This window comes from Phlebotomus papatasi, chromosome 2, assembly GCF_024763615.1.
Source record: "Phlebotomus papatasi isolate M1 chromosome 2, Ppap_2.1, whole genome shotgun sequence".
NCBI classification, from domain to species: domain Eukaryota; kingdom Metazoa; phylum Arthropoda; class Insecta; order Diptera; family Psychodidae; genus Phlebotomus; species Phlebotomus papatasi.
In genome coordinates this window covers 2,702,375-2,712,351 of record NC_077223.1, presented here as the reverse complement: position 1 = coordinate 2,712,351, position 9,977 = coordinate 2,702,375, and the positions used below count along the sequence as shown (strand labels likewise).

Here is a 9,977-nt window from a genome sequence, read left to right as displayed (position 1 = left end):
TCTCGCGAACGGGTTGAGATTTCTTCTTACTCTTTTTTTATTTGAAAGATAATTTTATACTCTTCAAAACGATATACGAGTTTTCGTATTATCTGCTCAAGTTTTTTTATAATGTTTTTTTTTATTTTTTTTTTTGAAAAAAATTAAAAATTTATTTTTCTCAAAAACCCCATTCTCAAAAATTTTCATTTTTTTACTGTTGATCAGTAACATTGAGTAGGGGAAAGTGGTCTGCCTTTGAACGTAAAATGATGTTCAAAATTTGAGATTTTTTTTCAGAGTAAACTACAACATGAGTTTTACTTTGCACTACACCAAAAAATTCTCTTGTTCATTGAGCTTCTATGCTTACCCCATTCAGGACTCGCAAGTCCTCAGTTTTTCCTGGTGAGGAACTTGAAAATGTGATGTCGATATATTCAAAGGCAGCCTGCATGGTCTGCCTTTGAATGTGTTTGGGCAGCCTTTGAATCTTAATTTTTCACTGAGAATATTAGGGCTGTAACATTAAACGGCCCATAATTGATTAGCATGAACCCTAATGCACTCAATAAAACCACCACTGTAGTCAAAAGTCATTATACAACAACATTTTTTACATTTTTCTGAAGCACTATTTTCACTTGAAAATTTGTAATAAAACGCCATTGAAGTTGACAATTGTTAGTTTGACCGGATCAAGATAGCATGTTATAAGTATTTGTATGACATTCGTCAGACCAAAGTAGGAGTTCTATTCTGCTCCCGGACAGGAAGCTGTCAGATGTTTCAATGTATGGAAAAAGAGGATTCAAAGGCACACAACATTAAGATTCAAAGGCTGCCGCAGAGCAATATTTGCAAACTTTTATCACCCACAAAAATTGTCTCATCTGAATCAAAATGTATTTGGAGAAATACCATCCAAGAATAACCTTCTATGATTCACAATAGAAGATTTGTTCGAAAAATTATTTTGATTATGAAAAAACACATGAATTGTGGAACATCAAAATTACAGTTTAGAGCTCAGTTTGGTTTTTTTGCCCTAGCACCTAGATAATAAGAGCTAGGGTCTGCATTTTTTTATGACTTGTGAGTATTATGAATAGCTATCTAATAGTTAATAGAAAAGAATTTATGCTTTAAAGAAAAATGAAAAAATTACAATATTCAAAGGCTGCCGCATTCAAAGGCAGACCGCTTTCCCCTACTACATTCCCTGAAAAGGCAAGCTTCCACTTTTGCGCTTATTTAAAAAAAAAAATATTCAAATTTTTACAACATTTTCAAAACAGGAAAAATATCAGTTAAACTCAAAATTTTGAGTTCAATTTTTCAGGGATAGCAGTACTCCACAATACTTATAAACAGTTAAAAAATCAAAAATTTTCGATCTCCCGTTTTTGAAAAAATTATTATTTTTTTATTTTCAAAAAAAAATGCCTTTTTTGACAAAAATAAAGCTTTAAATCATATTTAATAAATGTACTAATTATGTTTTTTTTGTTTTCTTTAAGTTTCTCAATTTTTTTTTTTGAAAATCTTTGGATTTTTTTTGAAAATTTTCGGATTTTTTTGAAAAATTTGAAATTTTTTTAATTCTAGGTTAAAAAAATTCAACATTAAACACGTGTGTTAAATGTATCTTAAAGTTGTAAATTTGTCAATAAAAGGCATTTTTATTTGAAAATTAAAAAAAAAAATAATTTTGACAAAGAGTAAGATAGAATGCCAAACGTTTGAGAAGGAGACAGATGTGAAATTTGGTTTCACGACATTTTGTCTGATCTAAAAGGTGTGCCAGAGGCATTAAGTTAGAGAAATTTTAGTACGCCTGATTTAAAAGATTTGTATTTGTTAAATAAATAAATCAAGTCATGTGCTATGAATTTTCCTATGTGCTTTGAATTCAAGCCTTCCTCTTGGGCTCTTCCAATCTTAGTACAAATAAATCTCAGATCCACAGAGATGTACAAGGTTTACCTACATTCTTTTTCTACCAATGCTCGTTCTATTGATGTGGACGATCCCTTGAATTTTAATTACCTTGCTTCTTGCACGTTCCCTCGTTCCTTTTCGGGTTGAGACAATTGCAGAAGAGGAAGATAATTGACCAAGAACAATCCAGAGAAAATTGCCACAATTTGCTGGAAAAAGACACTAATTGTCCGCATAAGATTTTGTGCAGATATTCCATGGGAAAATGGCAATGGAAATATTTAACGTATACAAGATTATTAATTATAGGTGATCGAGACACACGTGTTGAGGTGATCGCACGCTTGGTGCCGCCGATTGTATTTTATTGGAATTCCTAGAGATGAGACAAGGCAATATCTGCACTATGAGCTCGTGCTGAACACGCGATATTGATGCTCCTCTCTTCCCAACAACAAATTCAATCTCCGTGGACAGCATTCCACATGGACACTCAATATCCAAGCTGATGGATCATCTTTCTGTGGATTGCAGCATATGCAATTGGGATCGAGTTGGTAAAGGAGATTTGGGTCATTTTGTGGTTGGGTGAAATCACAGAAACTTTCAATGAAGCCACAAATCCATCAAACTTCACCAGCTATTATCGATTTCAATGCAGAAGATTCTCCCCAAATAAGCCCTATAAAGAAGATGCTTTTTCAAAAGGGAAAGGCTCCCTAAAAGGATTTTCACTATGGAAGAACAATAAGATGTCACCTGCTTGAGGTTATGATTTTAAGTGTTCATTTTATTGTTGTCTTTAAACGGAACTTTCCGTTTATAAATTTTGAATTACAAGTACCAGATCGAGAAAGTCACAAAGTGCAACATGAAGTGGCAATTGTTGGGTGACCACCTTAAAAGAGTCACAGAGAAAATTACAGTCAATTTGGTTGAGTTTTCCGTTCCCACGGTTTTCTCGGGCCGCTGCCTCCATCATCATTATCTCCGGCTGCGTCGATGCTGCGATGGATCTCCTGGCGGGGGATCAGCTGCCGTCTGTGGCTTTTTTGCTCCCAACTCTTTCATTCATCCAAATTGCGTATGGCCACGCAAGAGTGGCAATTGAGTTGAGGAAAAGTTGTGACAAGTTCAGCGGGAGATTATCTATATAACCGATCATTCACGCATCCCAATTAATTGACCCAAACCGCTGTCGATGCCACTGTTGTAGGCCTATAGTGTGGTCATAACAGTTGATATACCGATGTAATTCATCTACTCTACAGGTCGTTATTCAATTTTTTTGGCTCCTGATATCTTGAAGATTGTTGGATATAATTAGGAATTCTAGACAAACCAATTTAGATTTCAAAAATTCTCTATTCCAGGGGGGTGACATTAGCTCTGAAAAATGCAACCGGTTTTAGTGTAATTTTTTCCCTGTTTTCGTACACATTTCACGAGAAATCTCCAAAACTACGTAGGTTATCAATTTACGGTTTTCGATTGCCTCTTCGTTATTAAATTGGCTTTTATTTTGTATTAGTATTTTTTGCTAATTCATTCTACAATGACAGAAAACAGCTAATAAACTCAAAAGTTTTTTCGGCTTGCTAGAAACATATGGGAAACATAGGAAATGTCATGCCCCTGCTCTATTCAAACTTCTTAAAAAAAACTAAATAGGGTCGAAGGAACACCTATTGACACTTTAAGAACTTGACCTATTGGCACCGTATTTTTTATCACTGGGAATATGAAATTTGAACATCTATCCTTATAAAAAAAGGTAGATTAATAGAAAACTGTCATATTACTTACAAAAAGATCTTTTACAAAAAAATATTTTGTAAAATTGTTCGTGAATGTTTGCGAATTTCTATACTGTGAACTTAAGAATGCTTGTAAATCTTACAAGTCACAAAAAATCTTAATAGTTTGTAGGGTAAAATGAGGAAATTTGGAACCATTCATAATTTGGGACATTTGGGATTTTCAGATGATGTCAGGAATGGAATTTCAGTCTTCTTTCTCTTGTTCTTCTCTTTATTTTATTTTTGCCGACGTTTCGGTCCTTTGGTTGGGACCTTCTTCAGGGCATCAAAATTTGGGAGAACAATTGTTTATTAGTTTGTACAAATCACTACTGAAATGTTTCACTTTATGATGATGACATCATCTACATCTACACGGTCGAAATAAATTATCGTATATCGTTTGGGATTTTTTCATCACTGTTTTAGATATTCAAAACGATAAATATGTTCCTTTTCTTCTTAATCGTCTTTTTCTTCTAATTTTGCAGTCTTTATTTTCTCTTTGCTCATGTAAAGCAATGAAAATATCTCAAGTGTTCCAAATTGTAAATGGTTCTAAATTACCTCATTTTACCCTTCTTTTTCACAAACACTGTTCGTAAGATGATCATTTTACGAGCATTTTCTACAAATATTTGTATATTTTTGTTTGCCCTGCAAAATTTTACAAACAAATGACGTTTTTATGAACATTTTTTGTGTGTTTAAGAACATTTGAGAACAAATGTTTGTAAAAACTACAAAAAATACTCGTCAAAGGATCATTTTACGGACATAGGGTTTATGAAAAATGTACAAATTTTTACAAACTTATTTGTGAGTTATACGATTTACGAGCATTTTGTAAGTCCCCAAAAGAAATTCACAAACATTTACGAATAGTTTTACGAAATGTTTAATGTTTAATAAAAGGCAATAATAGTCTTTACATTAATTTTGAAACATATCGTAAGATGTAACATTACCGGATTGGAATTTCAAGATTGGAGTTGGACTTTGTCTCCTAATTTGAAACGGAACTGAGCCTTAGTTTTAGAATTGGTTCATGAAGTAAACTATATCATGGCAAGGGCCAGTTCCATGTATAGAAGAAAAAAGCCCAATTTTCAAGATGCTCAATTTAAAGGTGCCCTACTTCTTCTTGCAGTATTACATTTAGGACATTAGAAGCATTTAAAATAAACTACAAATTTCTCAAAGTTTTTTTTTATATTGAGAAATAAAAAGTTTACGGCTTAAGCGGTAAGTTTCCCTACTAGAGCATAAGGGGTATTGCTCATTAGATACAACAGGAGGGCGAGTCTAGCCTATAGTACACTTCAAGGGTATCAAATTTAATCTAACAATGTAGGGAACCGACGTTGATATTAGATCAATGGACAAATCCGGTGATCGTCGGATGGGAGGAGGTTCAGCCCAGAATAAAAATTCTTTTCTTCCCAATTCTGGGAAGAAAAGAATTTTTATTCTGGGCTGAACCTCCTCCCATCCGACGATCACCGGATTTGTCCATTGATCAAATTTAATCTATTTGACACTAAAAATCCAAAAATAAATATGAGGATAAAATTATGTCTTTATTTTAGAAAAAATAACAATACGAAAATTAAAAAAAAAAATAGTTGAAGTCTCTCTTTAAAAACATTGAAGTATTCATTATGTTGATTAGAACTATTAATGAATGAAAGATTAAATTGAAGACCATCTCGGTAAATAGTAAATCCGATAAAGCCGAAGTTAGTTCTTTTAACCATTTGGCCAGTAAGTGCTAAATGATTAACCGGAAAAACGGACTGTCCAGACTTTGTTTTCAATAAAACATTTTATGATCCAAAATATGAATACTTTTTTTTCAATGGGGATCATCACGTGTATTACAGTTGTTTTATTGAGGAATAATATATATTGCTCCAAAAAAAAAAGAATTGGAGCCATAAAAGTGTTTAATTTTTAATAAGGGGTACAAACACTGTTGCAAATAAGTCTTCCTCTCCCGCCAAAACGAAAGACATGGGATGAAACAAATGATGCAAGAGAAGAAGCTCGAGGACCCAAAAAAAAGAAGAAAAGTTGAAGCACGATTTTAAAAATATTGTGGACGCGCACATGGCCAAAATTCTCGTGAGAAAAAGGACAGATGTGATTTGGATTTTGGTCTGAAATTCCTCCTCAAGTTTTATATAACAAGTCGTGGCGTCCCTCAAACAATAATAATAATGTATAAAGACGACTTGGACCCTAATTCCTGTTCACTCGTTCTTCCTTTTCTTTTTCCCTCTTGGCCATTCTCCCTTTTGTGCCCTTCTTCTTCAGCAATCTCAGCTATTTCCACTCCATATTAATTCATTCTCCTGTTGACAATCGCATCCCAGAAAAGGGGATCAATTGAGGACAAAAAAAAGGGATGCCAATTTTTGACTCGATGCTCAGGAATTCGTCACATTAAGTAAGGGACGATCTGACGAGGGCACATGACGGTCACACGATCATCAAAATACAGTCAAATTGCTTAACATGGTGTCTTGTACATTTCTGAGACAATTAAATGCTTAATGGTTCATTTAGCGAAACTCAAGAGAAATTCGATATACCAGTTCTGTGCAGTGCAGTACTATGCTTAAAGATTTATTAAAAATTTTGATTAGTTATTTACAAATACTGAACTTTAACCTTAACCCTAAAGTGAAACAATTAATATAGTAATTAATAGGGGAGAACGGGGCCTGATTAATTAGCATCTCTTCTCAACACTTTTTAATCAGCAATACTTCTTTAATTAGCATCTTTCCTTTTGAGACAAAAAAGAAAAGAACTATAAAATTTCCTCTTTAATTTAGCTCTTGACTAGTCTAACACCAGTTCTCTTTATAGAATTATCATATTTTGGGGTACTTAGGGTAAAGTGGTACAAGTTGGACTGTGGTACAAGTTGGACAATGATGCAATTTGGACAGGGCTTTTTGTCTTGATAAATTTAGTGCTTCATTTTTATTTCTATATTTTTAATGATTTAGTTTTATAATTTGGTTCCTTGTGCTGTTGTGCTTAAAAACAAATTTTCTACTGTATTTATCAAGAAAAAAGCCAAGTCCAACTTGTAACACTAATTCCAAATTATATCACTTTACCCTATATCATAATTTTCATGTAAACACATTTTTAAAGCCTTCTTAAAATGATGATTAAAAAGATAAACAAAAATAACTTGGATTCTATTTTATTTTGTAAAAGATTAGAGTACAAAAATGTTTTTATAAAAAAAACTATACATTTCAAATCTATAAAGTATTTAAAGGCTTTTAAATTTAATTAATTAATTAATTTATTTATTTATTTATTTATTTATTGAAATACGCTCGAGTTCCTTTACAATATACAAAAGTTTTTAATTTTGAGCTGGTCGTGATAACTTTTAAAATTTCAAAATATATAAATTTTAAATACACAGAAAACTATGTTTCGTAAAATTGTTCGTAAATAATGTTTGTGAACTCCCACTGGATACTCGCAAAATGCTCGTAAACCGCATAACCGACAAAAAAGTTCGTAAAAGTTTGTACTTTTTCACAAACATTATTCGTAACATGATCATTCGACGAGTTTTTCTTTGCTCTTGTACAAACACATAAAAATGTTCGTAAAATTTCGTCATTTGTTCGGAAAGTTTGGTCAGATAAACAAAACTTGCAAACAAATGTTTTTAAAGAAAGGGGTGTCAAAGCGTATAGCAATTTTGCGAATTGCTCGAACTCGTACCTTAGATGCCATTCCCTAAAAAGTACCTTCACATCATTTACCGTCTATCGGTTCTCAACCGATTTAAACCGATTCGTAAATCACTCGAAAGACCCCACAAAATAATTTTAAGAATAATAAAATTGATTTTCGGACAAAAATTACTTACTACGGTTCATTACCGGTTCATAACCGGTTCACAACCTATTTGAAAGAATTTATAAATCACTCAAAATACTGCAAAAAAAAACTTAGAACTTATATAATTGAATTTTGAATAAAAAAAAAATTGGTTATCGGTTATAAACCGGTTCATTACTATTCAAAACCGATCTGAACCGGTTCAGTATTATCGGAAATTTGAAGACCTTTCAACAGTATTTTTATAAATGACATACATGATCAGTTGTCTGCCTGGGTAATTTTTAAAACATATCCGAAAATGAAAAAAAATCACACGACGAGTTTTCGAGCAATCCCGAAAAAAAAAACATAGTTTTGGTGGGGAAGGGGAGGGTGGGGGGTGAATGAGCTGCATGCTAATGATCCTTGAGTCGACTTATAAGGGGGTCCCCCTTAGATCCCAAATCGCTATCTCTTACTGTTTGGCCTCTAGAGCTGGCGACAGTCGAATGGACAGACGAACAGGCGGATATACGGATAAACAGCATGACATTTCTCAGAGATCGTCATGAAAAGCTAGTGATAAGATTTTTAGCGCGTTATTATTCTTTTCACTTTTCTCTCTTCCACAATTTTTTTAGCATTAGTATTTATTTTTATTGCAGGCTTATAAAAGATTTTCACCCATTTCTCTCTGAAGGTAGGTTACTAGGTAAGACGGCGATGGATGCTATTATCTGCGAAATTTGCTTGTAATTAATATTCTCTATATATTCATTCCATTCACAGTTGGAGTTTGATTCTTCAATGTTGTCTTGGATTATAGTAATTGGAACTACATTTGCACAAAAAGCCGTTACTGTTCGAAGAATTCAAATGCAGTTTCGAATTTAAAACTAAATTTTCAAACAAAGCTCGAAAAATGTATGGAATATCACAGTAAGAAGGTGTTAAATGTCTTAAATGTATTATTTAGTGATTAATGAGGGGCCTTGTTGCTTTAATTTTCCCCAGAACGAAGCAAAAATAAAAATATTTTGATAATTGAAACATTTTCAAATACGAATAGGAAGTACGGTCATCAAAAAGACGAAACGAGAATCAAAAATGTATTTTCTTTGGCTTTCGAAACTATTCTTCGAATCTTTCTTTTTCATTTTGTAATCACTTTAAACCGAATTTTGGGCAATTTAGCATTACCCAAAGCCAAATGAATACGAAGAAATATCAAGGTATTTAATATCAACAGATTATTTATTCTTCACTTTGTAGAGATCTTACGATTAATTTGATTATCTTATGTGTGTGATATCAGTTAGAACCAGCTTGAATTGCAATGTAATATAAATGGTCTAGCAGTGTCTACTTTTACGCTCATTCATCCAGAATTCCAAAAATATTTTCTCCAATTCTTTGCAAAATATCTTATTTTTACGACCCCACACGTGCATAATAATATTTAGTGTATTTAGTTATCAGTATTGCCGCATTCCGGCATTGTTATTTCAAATGGAGTGAGTATGAAACGAAGTATAAAAGGCCGTAAGAACTTACCATGAATCAATTAAGTGTTGTGATATTCAGTAGAAAATTGTTTCGGCAACATGAATATCGTCAATCTTTCTGTATTTTTCATCGTTCTTTTGGGAGTTGTTTTCGCCGATCCTGTTAGAAAGCAGTTCGGGGATTTTGGTAAACCTCTTGATAATTTCTATTGTTTAGTAGCTCATAAGTTTTTCGATTTTAGGACGAGATGAATGGTCGAATCAAGAGAATTTGAATAGGGATCGAACTCGGAACTTCTATCCTAGACTGCCCAATAATTCAGAACTTCCGGATAAAGTATTTGAGTTTCAAGAGTGCTACACACAATCTAATAAGGCTAATTATGAGTGTAATAAACTTTGCACAAAACAAGGGTTTAAGGCAGGGCATTGCTGCAAACACTATCCCTATCTGTATAGCGTCTGTGCATGCTACTCAAGCAAGATGTAAAACTTATCAGTCTTATCAATTTTTTTTCACAAATAAAAAGAGTGCATAAAATAGAGAGAAATTTATTTAAAATTCGGAAGCTTCGTCAAATTAATTGGATGATTCTGACCAAATCATTGATTGAGTGGGTTCAATTAAAATATAGTCGTGTGAGATCACAACAGGCTTGGCATCAATAGCCTATTGCTGATGGAGGCCCAACAAGATTACTCTTGTAAGGGGTGTGTTAACGTACTCGTAGCTCAGGATCAATTTAATGTCAGCTCCGAGCATTATATTATCGGAAGGCATGGTCGCTTTCTACTTTAAAGATGCACGTCTTCACCTCCCACTCACAGGGCTAACCTTAGGGACAAGGCAGTTTATGTATCCAAACAGTCTTTGAGAAATCATAATAACGAC

At 33.2% G+C, this 9,977-nt stretch overlaps 1 long non-coding RNA gene across 1 annotated transcript; it reads left to right on the top strand.

Annotated features, from left to right (window-relative positions):
* Positions 1-9,142: 9,142 nt before the first annotated feature.
* On the top strand, positions 9,143-9,628 carry LOC129802157 (uncharacterized). Its single transcript, XR_008751774.1, has 2 exons — positions 9,143-9,272; positions 9,328-9,628. It is a non-coding gene; the product is annotated as an uncharacterized LOC129802157 (long non-coding RNA).
* The last annotated feature ends 349 nt before the right edge of the window (positions 9,629-9,977 follow it).